Consider the following 12,232-nt stretch of genomic DNA (forward strand, 5'->3'; position numbering starts at 1 on the left):
CAGGTGACTATACAAATGAACACTCATCACAGACCTGGCTCTTTAAAGAGACACATTTGTCTGTGGTTTGCGCTAGAAGCATTATGATGTTAACATTTTCTGTTCATGTGGGCAAAATGAAAAGAAGTTGTTTAAGCAGCAATTCAATTCTGAACTGTACACTCATTTGATTGATAAAAAAATTAAGTGATGGTAAGTGAAATCCACGACTGATCAGTTCTTGTAGCAGTCCAAAGCAGCCGGTGACTAGTGGTGTGCCTCACGGGTCGGTGCTGGGACCACAACTTTTCACAATATACATTAACGATTTGGAAGAAGGAACTGAAGGCACTGTTGCTAAGATTGCAGATGATACAAAGATATGCAGAGGGACAAGTAGTATTGAGGAAGCAGGAGAGCTGCAGAAGGACTTGGACAGGTTAGGAGAGTGGGCAAAGAAGTGGCAGATGGAATACGATGTGGAAAAGTGTGAGGTTATGCACTTTGGAAGGAGGAGTGGAGGCATAGACTATTTTCTAAATGGGGAAATGCTTCGGAAATCAGAAACACAAAGGGACTTTGGACTCCTTATTCAAGATTCTCTTAAGGTTAACATGCAGGTTCAGTCAGCAGTTAGGAAGGCAAATGCAATGTTAGCATTCATGTCGAGAGAACTAGAATACAAGAGCAGGGATGTACTTCCAAGGCTGTATAAGGCTCTGGTCAGACCCCATTAGGAGTATTGCGAGCAGTTTTGGGCCCCGTTTCTAGGGATGGATGATCCCTGGAATGAAGAGCTTGTCGTATGAGGAACGGTTGAGGTCTCTGGGTCTGTACTCTTTGGAGTTTAGAAGGATGAGGTGGGGGGGGGGGGGGGATCTTATTGAAACTTACAGGATACTGAGAGGCCTGGATAGAGTGGCGTGGAGAGGATGTTTACACTAGTAGGAAAAACTAGAACTAGAGGGTACAACCTCAGGCTAAAGGGATGATCCTTTAAAGCAGAGTTGAGGAGGAATTTGTTCAGCCAGAGAGTGGTGAATCTGTGGAACTCATTGCCACAGTAGGCTGTGGAGGCCAGGTCATTGAATGTCTTTAAGATAGATAGGTTCTTGATTAATAAGGGGATCGGGGGTTATGGGGAAAAGGCAGGAGAATGGGGATGAGAAAAATATCAGCCATGATTGAATGGCGGAGCAGACACGATGGGCTGAGTGGCCTAATTCTGCTCCTATGTCTTATGGTCGAAGGAGGCCCATATTAGTTTAACTTAAGGGCAACAGAACATTCATACTTGCACAATTATTTGGTCTATAAATTGAACTCACTTGCACTTGCACCTTAATTTGACATAAAGTGACAAACATGGCTCTGTTGGTAGCACTCTCCTTCTGAAGGAGAAGGTTCAAGTCTTCCTCCAAGAATTCATTACAGAAATCAAGGCTTGACACTCTAGTGCCGCACTGAAGGAGGCTTTTGGATGAGATGGTAAACTGAAGCCTTATCTACCCTTTCAGCTGAATGTAAAAGGCACCATGGCACTATATTGAGGGACGTGAGAAGAGGGCAGGATGAGGAAGTGGAGCAGATATTTTACAGGAGGGAAGAGAGACAGGTGAAGGGAGGAAAGGAGTGGGTGGGATGGGGAGAGGGCAGGGACGTAAGGAAAGGTTAAGGGACAGAGAGAGGAAGGACGTCTGCTGTGTATTTTACCTCAAGAGAAAGTGCTTTCAGCACTTTTGGCCTTTGTATACAGGGTGTAGATCAACAACTGATGGATACTTATGTTTAGGTGGATGGGATAATGTAAGCCAAACAACTTCCACCTTGCAAACTCAAACCTCTTTCTCAGCCATGGTTAAAGGTGTTTCAGTTCCAAAAACAAGCTTTCCAGAAAGCATCTCTGAAGCAAGTTTTCAGAGCGAGTTACTGGTGTTGCATGAAGGAGAGCTCATGCATGGGGGCTATCATTATTTTCATAGGTAATGCACCATTTCAAATGCCAAATAACATGAGAATACAACACTATCTACTGGTGTAGCACCATTAGAATCTGGAGACTCTCAATCTTGAAATATATGAGACATTTCTAAAATTCTTATATCTGAAGTAATTTACTGAAGACTTTCACTGAAGTCTTTCAGTGCTTATCTCAAAACTGGGTAAAAACAACAGGGAGGTAAAAGAATTGAAAATTTGTGGACATGAGAAATAAATTGATGCATCAGTATGCAATAAGTAAAGGTTTAAATGTAAAATTCATTAAACTAATTAGAATGCATGGCTGAAAAAGAGCACTTAAATTCAGCATTCACACTTCAAAAACATGCAAAACAATTATGCAATTAGATTTTTAACGGCAGGCAAATGAAACATCAAACAATAAAAACAAGTTAGAGTTTGAAAATAAAAAATCCTAAGAAAGATCTATGTGGTATGATTTACATCTGTTATAAACTAATAGCTCTCAAGGAAAAATTATGGTTAGTGCCGTGCGCTGGATATAAATCTCTTGAGTTTTAATGATATATTTTGCTTGCACCATCAATTCAAATGGATCTGATAAAGAATTAGATTAAAAGTGGTACGTAAGATTGGTTTAATACAGCATATTTCTTTGTGTGTTAGTTCCAAATCACAGTGGGTAGTGCACATGCTAGTTAGGCTAATTGTTGTGGTTTGTAGGTTTAGAAAATCTATGCCCTGACACTCATTTTATGATCATGAAGAAGGAAAAATTACTTTTGATAATTCAATTGGGATGCCATCTCTATGAACTCTAAACATATAACAAAATTGCATATCATACCAAAGTTCAATGTCTCACATCCCCGTCCCCCGCCCCAAGTCTTAATCTGACATTAGTTTCTCAATGGGTGCAGTGAGACAAACAGGTCTTTACAATCATTGTCAATGGTACTAAAAGTGACTCTCCTTCTGCAGACGTCAAATTTAGCACTTGCATAAAGCTATGGTCACAACAAGACAAGGTTAAAGGTGGACTTACCAGCAACAGAGTACTATAAGTTGTCTGCATGAAATCAAAGAATAGAATTATTCCCCCAGAACGATAAACTGTCAAGCTGCCATGGGAATGAAATGAGTGGTCATCAGGTAATGCTGATCTGGAATATGATTTGGGGACAAGGTGACCACTTAAATATACCCCTGAACAAATCGATAGACAGAGCATTAACAGAAGGCTGGGATCAAATCTCTCATTTTACCCTCTGAAGATTTGTGCATCTGGGAAAGAACAGAAAGAGAAACCAGGGGAAAATAGAAGAAAATTTATCCAAAACACCCTGCTTTGTCCCTATCCAACCTCCCATAACTTTTCTTCCTCTTTTACTGACTTTTTCTTTTTTTATCCTGACATCACATTGGTGTTTCCAACACTATAAAATGTTCAGATATCCGCATATATCACTTATTTTTTTCCTCCATGCATCAATGTTCTGACTTCCTTTTTAATTTCACTACTTTTGCCTCTTCCTTTTTCTTTCTTAATATTAAAGTAGCATCCCAGCTCATTAGCTATATTACCTCTGTAAACAGCATGGAACAGCACTCAGTTGCAGGCAGCAGTATAAACTGCATTCCAAATTCTTGTGCACGATTATGGGAAGAAATATAACGCTGCAAGTCTCCTAGTTTCAGTGCTTGGAAGTTACATCATTGCCATTGCACAACTTGTAGTCATGGTAAATGCTGGTAACTGACCAAGTTTCTGCAGAGATTTTATGCACGTTTTGAATTAATTTACTTAACAGCAGTTATTTTAAGTGCTCAGAGGAAAAAAGACAGAAGAAAATTTAAAATAATTATTGAAATGTCATCCATGAATATACTGATATAAAGCCATATTTGACACCATCAAAATGTACATGAATAGTCATTACAGAATATACAGAAAAAAAGGAAATAATTAAATTATTCCTAAAAAGATACTTTGATTGAGACTCCTAAACATTAATAGCAACTGATGAGTATTATCACAGTAACTCTTAGATGTTATGCACTGAATTGAAGTTGTAAACCTACCCCTAAGCCACTGAAATTTCTTCAGCTGCCTGGTTAAATCAGTCACCACACCATGTTTCACATCTTGGGTAATTATTTCAAGTGGAAATCAAAATCTTGAGTCAGGAGAAACTGTGTCTTGATACTCGAGGAGGCAGATATGACCTGTTGCCTTACTTGCACCAAACAAGACAATTAGCATCAATGTATTCAAGGGGAAGCTAAATCAGTCAAGGATGGAGAAGGAATAAAAGTATATGGTGATAGAGTTAGATGAAAAAAGTGATAGGAACCTTCCATCAATACTAGCATGGACCTGTTCAGCCAAATAGTCTGTTTCACTGCTGTAAATTCTTTAAAACTTTGTGGAAGAAAAGTGTAAGTAAGTAATTAGCCTAAGTGCACAAGGGACCATAGACATCTCTCTTCAGTAGAGAGTGGGCAAGTGATATCACAGTTAATTTTCCTCCAGAGTCACTAGCTCGGTGTTATAAGCTCAAATCTTTGGTCTCTAAATTGTTAGAGACCAGACCCAAGACAGACGATGCAAGGCAGTGTTCTGCAAAGTCCTGATGCATGGACATACATGGGAATTGTCCCAGAAGTTCAAACTTCTGATGGGCTGATGCCCTGCTGCCCAAGTTCCTGCGTGACTGCCTCCAAACCTGAGCTTAGGGCACAGATTTGGGCTAAATACATATGTATACCTTATTACACACCCAGAAAATGTTAGACAACTTAAAACATGGTCTAGTAGCTGGTTAGCTTCACAACTGACTCTAATCATCACCACCTATACCAATAAGACCCGACACATCCCCCCAGACCCAACCAGAGTAGCCAATAACCATCTTACTGAACAACTAACCTAAACTCATTCATTTAAAAACCGAACCTGAATCTACTTGAATACTGTAGCTACTGTTTTTTGAAGGGTAACCAAGAAGGTAGATAAGGACAATGCAGTTGACATTGTCTACATGGACTTTAGCAAAGCCTTTGACAAGGTACTGCATGGCATGTTGTTGCATAAGGTTAAATCTCATGGGATCCAGGATGAGATAGCCAATTGGATACAAAATTGGCTTGACAACAGAAGACAGAGCGTGGTTATAGAGGGTTGTTTTTCAAACTGGAGGCCTGTGACCAGCGGTGTGCTTCAGGGATCAGTGCTGGGTCCACTGTTATTTGTTACTTATATTAGTTATTTGGATGAGAATTTAGGAGGCGTGGTTAGTAAATTTGCAGATGTCACCAAGATTGGGTGCATAGTGGACAGTGAAGAAGGTTATCCAGGATTGCAACGGGATCTTGATCAGTTGGGCCAGTGGGTTGATGAATGGCAGATGGGGTTTAATTTAGATAAATGTGAGGTGGTACATTTTGGTAGATCGAATCGGGGCAGGATCCATTCAGTTAATGGTAGGGTGTTGGGGAGAGTTACAGAACAAAGAGATTTAGGGGTACAGGTTCATAGCTCCTTGAAAGTGAAATCACAGGTAGACAGAGTGGTGAAGAAGGCATTCGGCATGCTTGGTTTATTCGTCAGAACATTGAATACAGGAGTTGAGACGTCTTGTTGAAGTTGTACAAGACATTGGTAAGGCCATACTTGGAATACTGTGTGCAATTCTGGTCACCCTATTATAGAAAGGATATTATTAAACTAGAAAGAGTGCAGAAAAGATTTACTAGGATTTCAAAGACTATTTCCTCGGGTGGATGGAGCTATTACAAGGGGGCATAAATATAGGGTTCATGGCGGGAGATATAGGAAGGATATCAGAGGTAGGTTCTTTACGCAGAGAGTGGTTGGGGTGTGGAATGGACTGTCTGCAGTGATAGTGGAGTCAGACACTTTAGGAACATTTAAGCGGTTATTGGATAGGCACATGGAGCACACCAGGATGATAGGGAGTGGGATAGCTTGATCTTGGTTTCAGATAAAGCTCGGCACAACATCGTGGGCCAAAGGGCCTGTTCTGTGCTGTACTGTTCTATGTTCTACCGGGACTTGATGGTTTGAGTTATAAGGAGAGGCTGAATAGACTGGGACTTTTTTTCCCTGGAACGTAGGAGGCTTAGGTGTGATCTTATCGAGGTCTATAAAATAATGAGGGGCATAGATAAGGTTGATAGTCAACATCTTTCCCCAAAGGTAGGGGAGTCTAAAACTAGAGAGTATAGGTTTAAAGTAGAGGGGAGAGATACAAAAGTGTCCAGAGGGACAATTTTTTCACACAGAGGGGGGTGACTGTGTGGAACAAGCTGCCAGAGGCAGTAGTAGAGGCAGATACAATTTTGTCTTTTAAAAAGCATTTAGACAGTTACATGGTTAAGATGGGTATAGAGGGTTATGGGCCAAACATGGGCAATTGGGACTATCTTAGTGGTTAAAAAAAAGGGCGGCATGGACAAGTTGGGCCAAAGGGCCTGTTTTCATGCTCTATAACTCTACAGCTGCCAAAGGGGGAGTGGCCTCACCTTCCCCGACTTTGTTTACTGGTGTTAGACAGAATTCCCTACGCTGCCAATTTCTCTTTTAACTGGGATCCTACATGAAATGGGCAGTGGCATCGGGTCAGGAAAATCTTCATTGTCAGCAGCAATGCACCCAGCATTGTCATTGACCTGAAGATCTAGGTGGTGGCACAGTGGTTAGCACGGCTGCCTCACAGCTCCAGGGACCTAGGTTCAATTCCAACCTTTGTTGACTGTTTATGTGGAATTTGCACATGTTTCCCATGTCTTTGCAGGTTTCCTCTAGGTGATCCGGTTTCCTCCCACAGTCCAAAGATGTGTAGGTGGATTGGCCATGCTAGATTGTCCCTTAGTGTCCTAACATATCCCAAGATAACAGGGAGGATGATGTGCCACCTCCAACCACTCTGCAATTCTGCTTCTAGCGGCTTTCAGTTTTAGCCTCTGCTCATCTTTCAGAGAGCAAAATCAAGGATGTTTGTCTGAGAGATTGTTGCATAGGTTCTCTGATAAGACAACAAAACCAATTTATCATGACCATTAAACTTCTAAGGGGAAGAGGGAAAGGGAATAAAAACACATACAACATAGTACTCCATGTAGAAGTGAAATAACATGAACATTCATATGCCTGGATAAAAATGGGGAAATATAACATCTTGTATGCATCTGTAGGGGTTTGTATAAATCAATATACTGTCAAATTTAGTTACATGTATTCAAACAACAGTTGGCTTAGAATCGGTGTACACAACCAAAGAAAGGTCAATGTGACCATACAAGTTGCTCAGCGAAACGTGCAGGAACTTCAACTTTCTGCAAAGAACCAAACATTTATTCTGCACTACATATCTTGAGGTGCAGTTTTATCTTCTCTGCTCAGAACTGCAACACAGGAAACTCAAACTTAAGTCACTGAAAAACAGTTCTACAGAAAACCTAGCTAGACATCAATAAAAATGTAATAATGTGACTGAAGGACTCGGGTCATGTTACTATTGCAAGAGTAAAGAAGTAGTTGGTAACTGGCACTTAAACCTCGAGCTCAAGGTAAATCCTTGAAAATCACTTCAAAAGTCTTTTTAATACTTAGTTATAAGGAAAGTTCTTGTTCTTTTTGGGAACAGTATATACCAACAACTTTCTGCGCTGTTGGTGCATGATAATGCCTACACTAAGGGACCGAATAACCACACAGTGCATTGTTGGTATAAGTGTAGTCATTGGGCTCACTTCTAATATTGGCATTACGGTAACAGATTTGGTGCTCCAAGCCATTTGTTGCTTCTTGGATTCACTTAGAAATCGGCAATTTCATTGCATGTGACTTATGAAAAACAGTATTTTGAAAATTTCTCGCTACTTGCAGTAACTGCAGAAACATGTGGGATGTGTCACAGGATATCACACTTTACAGTTGGTCTTATTATTGCTTTATCTGAAGCTCTACAAAATCACCTTAAGACATTTTCTCAGTGATGTTACCTGACACTGAGTATTTTTTTATCTGCAATGGTAGTTGAAGTATAGGTTTCAGCGAGGCAGTATCCTGTTAATACCAACAGGGTATAACTTGAATTATTTACACAGAGCTCCTCTCCCAGCATATTAATTTAAAACAAATTGCTGTTGGCAATGCCCATTTTACCCTTAACATCTAGAATTTATACTTTGGTAGCCTTCCGTGAGGTGATAGTTTGCACCTGGTGTTAAATAAACACGGGCAGCATAGTGGTTAGCACTGTTGCCTCACAGCGCCAGGGACCTGGGGCCAGGGACCTGGGTTCAATTCCCGGCTTGGGTCACTGTCTGTGTGGAATTTGCACGTTCTCCCCGTATCTGCGTGGGTTTCCTCCGGTTTCCTCGCACAGTCTGAAAGACGTGCTGGTTAGGTGCATTGACCTAACCGGCGAACAGGCGCCGGAGTGTGGCGACTAGGAGAATTTCACAGTAACTTCATTGCAGTGTTAATATAAGCCTTTCCTTGTGACTAATAAATAAACTTTTACTTTACTTTAAATATCGTATGGTGTGGTTCAGAAGCCCTACTCTAGCATGGCAGTTTCCATTGCATTTGCTGCAGATGAAAACAGTGGTCTAAAAAGTTTTTCTAGCCTCTGTTTTCTCCGGGTTTTCTTTTCAACCAGCCTAGCTTTCTTTTTGTCTTGTTTCTTCCGACGCCCCTCCAGACAGTTAGTTTCTGTCAGCAACACTCTCAAAGTTGTCTGTGTCTAGGACTGCCATCTTCATAGATTGTTTGCAGGTGTTTTTATAGCAGAGATATGGATGTCCAGCAGTGGCCGGTTTACCATACAGAAGATCTTTGGGTATATAGTTGTCACCCATTTGATCGTCTTTGGTTTAGTAAAGATAGAACCATCATGCTCCAGGATCTTTGAGCTAGTGACCTTGGCTTGCCAAGCGATGCCATGCTAGTAACATGGCTCATTTACATTCAATTCAGAAACTACCATGTCACTTTTCACCATTCTTAATACTCAAAAGGTAGATGGCTTGGACACAAGGATTCAGTTTAGCTACATTGAGATTAATGGATTAAGAGAAAAATTGTTCCTTAAAATTTAATGCTGTTAGACTTAAGCAGTGAGGGAATTGACATAATAATGAGTACAGCAAACAAAAATATAATCTATCCTTGTTCCAGCACAACCTTTGGGACACAAGCATTTTGTATATTGCGAGGAGCTGTGAACTAATGCAAATGTCCTATTACACAGCACAGAATGTAACATAAAGATGTCTTGAACACAATTCCAAGGACCTAATAAGAAACTGCATTAGGTCAGCGAGTCTGACAATGAGGACGATCATATTCTGTCTGCTTATAGAGATGAACAATATTTAATATAATTTTAAAAAACAGTAAGCCAGTAAAAAAAGTAATTGTCTGCAAAAATCATCAGAACTCTAAAAATAGCCAAATTCCAGGAAGATAATGATGTAGTACTGTTTGGGAACTTCCTTTTCGCAACTAAATTGGACTTTTTGTGGTTGGCAGTAAACTTACTTTCAATTGCAACCGAGAACCCTGTATTTTTATCTTTAAAATTAATAATGCTTACTATGCTAATAATTATTAACGACCATCAGTCCAGAGTCAAACTTTGGGTTATTACAAATTCACTAAGCTAAAGCTTACAGATTTTATTGAATTGTGTATTTTTTTTATTCATTAGTGGGACACGGGTGTCGCTGGCTGGCCAGCATTTATTGCCCATCCCTAGTTGCCCGAGGGCAATTGAGAGTCAACCACATTTTGCTGTGGCTCTGCAGTCACATATAGGCCAGACTAGCTAAGGACGGCAGATTTCCTCCCCGAAAGGACATTAGTGAAGCAGATGGCTTTTTCCGATAATTGACAATGGTTTTGCAGTCATCAGTAGATTCTTAATTCTAGATTTTTAAAAATTGAATTCACATTCCACCATCTGCTATGGCGGGATTCGAACCCGGGTCACCAGCACATTAGCTGAGTTTCTGGGGCAGCACAATAGCAGAGTGGTTGGCACTGATGCTTCACAGCGCCAGAGACCTGGGTTCGATTCCCGGCTTGGGTCACTGTCTGTGTGCAGTTTGCACATTCTCCCCGTGTCTGCGTGGGTTTCCTCCGGGTGCTCCGGTTTCCTCCCACATTCTGAAAGACGTGCTGGTTAGGTACATTGACCTGAACAGGTGCCGGACTGTGGCGACTAGGGGAATTTCACAGTAACTTCATTGCAGTGTTAATGTAAACCTTACTTGTGACTAATAAATAAACTTTACTTTACTTTAATAGTCCAGCGATGATACCACATCTATCAACTTTACAACAGTTACATGGATTCAATCAAGTTTCAGAATCCACTGACAGGCAGGTGAAATTTAATATAGGGTGTAAAGAATTGAACATAGCAAGAGAATTCAACACAGCGAGAGAAAATAAAGTGCAGCAAAAATGTTTTGATCAGCCAATTGTTGGGACACACAGCCGATACACAAACACTAAAATTCATACATGTTGTTGTTCAGTTGTGGACCAGACAGAACATCTCTTTGGACTGACAGCAGCAGCATCCGAGTGGTGGAAAATACTACTCATGTCACCACTGTATAATCTAACCTGGTTAACCTGGTGTTGTTAAAACTCTTACTGTGTTCACCACTGTATAATAGCAGCATAAAATGGCTTGCTTAACCCATTGCCCAAACTTCAGAAACTTGGCCTTTCCAGGGTAATTTGAGGGAGACCGGGTAGACCAGGACCAGACTGATCAAATCAAACAGATTCCTCCACCTGTTCATATGTAATAGGTAGAGTACAGACCGCACTTGACCAGCATGTGCTCACAAAACCCAAAACAAAATGTCAACTGTTAGATGCAGAGTAAAAACAGAAAATACTGGCAGGTCTAGCAGCATCCGTGGAGTGAGAAACAGAGTTTCTCTTCTTCAGCCTGTGTATCGGCTTGTGTTCTCAGCACCCTCCTTTAGAATCCTCAGAATCCCTACAGTGCAGAAGGAGGCTATTCAGCCCATTGAGCCTGCACTGATCACAATCCCACCCACCTCCTATTCCCGTAATGCCATATATTTATTGACACTAGGGTCAATTTAGCATGGCCAATTAACCTAACCCACACATTTTTGGACTGTGGGAGGAAACACATGCAGACACAGAGAGAGTGTGCAAACTCCACACAGTGACCTGAGGCAGGAATTGAACCCGGGTCCCTGGCACTGTGAGGCAGCAGTGCTAACCATTGTGCCACCCCGGACAACTTATGCAAGCCAAGAAAAGTAGCTGAACAGCTTCCACTTCCACCACATCAAACAAATATTGGGCATCTGTTGGTAAGACAGTGCTGAATATGGAAGTACACCAGCACAATTGCAGGATCAAAACGTTTAAAATCCTGTATTGACAGGGCGGATGTGGAGAGGATGTTTCCTCTGGTTGGAGAATGTGGAAGCAGAGGTTATGGTTTTAAAATAAGGGATTGCTCATTTAGGATGGAGATGAGGAGAAATTTCTTCTCTCAGATGTTCATGAGTCTCTGGAATCTCTACTCAAAAGTAAGCAGAAGCAGTGATTGAATATTTTTAAGGCAGTGCCAGATAGATTCTTGATTAACAAGGGGGAGAAAGATTATTGGGGTAGGCAGGAATGTAGGGTTGAAGATACAATCAGATCAGGCATGATCTTATTGAATGGTGGAGCAGACTCAAGGGGCCAAATGACCTACTCCTGCTCCTAATTCGTATGTTTGTATATGGGTCACATGAGCCAAATGGTTGACAGCCACATCTCCAAAGAGATGCTCCCTGGTGAGTGTGCTATCACCATAAGATCTCTCAGGTCTGTAACACAAGGATTTTGATTTGATTTGATTTATTATTGTCACATATATTAGCATACAGTGAAAAATATTGTTTCTTGTGCGCTATACAGACAAAGCATGCCGTTCATAGAGAAGGAAACGAGAGAGTGCAGAATGTAGTCTTACAGTTATAGCTAGGGTGTAGAGAAAGGTCCATTGAAAAGTCTGACAGCAGCTGGGAAGAAGCTGTTCTTGAGTCAGTTGGTATGTGACCTCAGAATTTTGTATCTTTTTCCCGACGGAAAAAGGTGGAAGAGAGTATGTCTAGGGTGGGTGGGGTCCTTAATTATGCTGGCTGCTTTGCTGAGGCAGCGGGAAGTGTGGACAGAGTCAATGGATGGGAGGCTGGTTTGCGTGGTGGTTTGGGCTAC

General features: G+C 41.1%; 1 protein-coding gene across 2 annotated transcripts in view; it reads right to left on the minus strand.

The window, feature by feature from the left end:
* prkd3 (protein kinase D3) overlaps positions 1-12,232 on the minus strand; it is a 327,516-nt gene that overhangs the window by 39,852 nt on the left and 275,432 nt on the right. The window lies entirely within an intron of this gene.

The sequence above is a fragment of the Mustelus asterias genome, chromosome 15, assembly GCF_964213995.1.
Source record: "Mustelus asterias chromosome 15, sMusAst1.hap1.1, whole genome shotgun sequence".
NCBI lineage: Eukaryota > Metazoa > Chordata > Chondrichthyes > Carcharhiniformes > Triakidae > Mustelus > Mustelus asterias.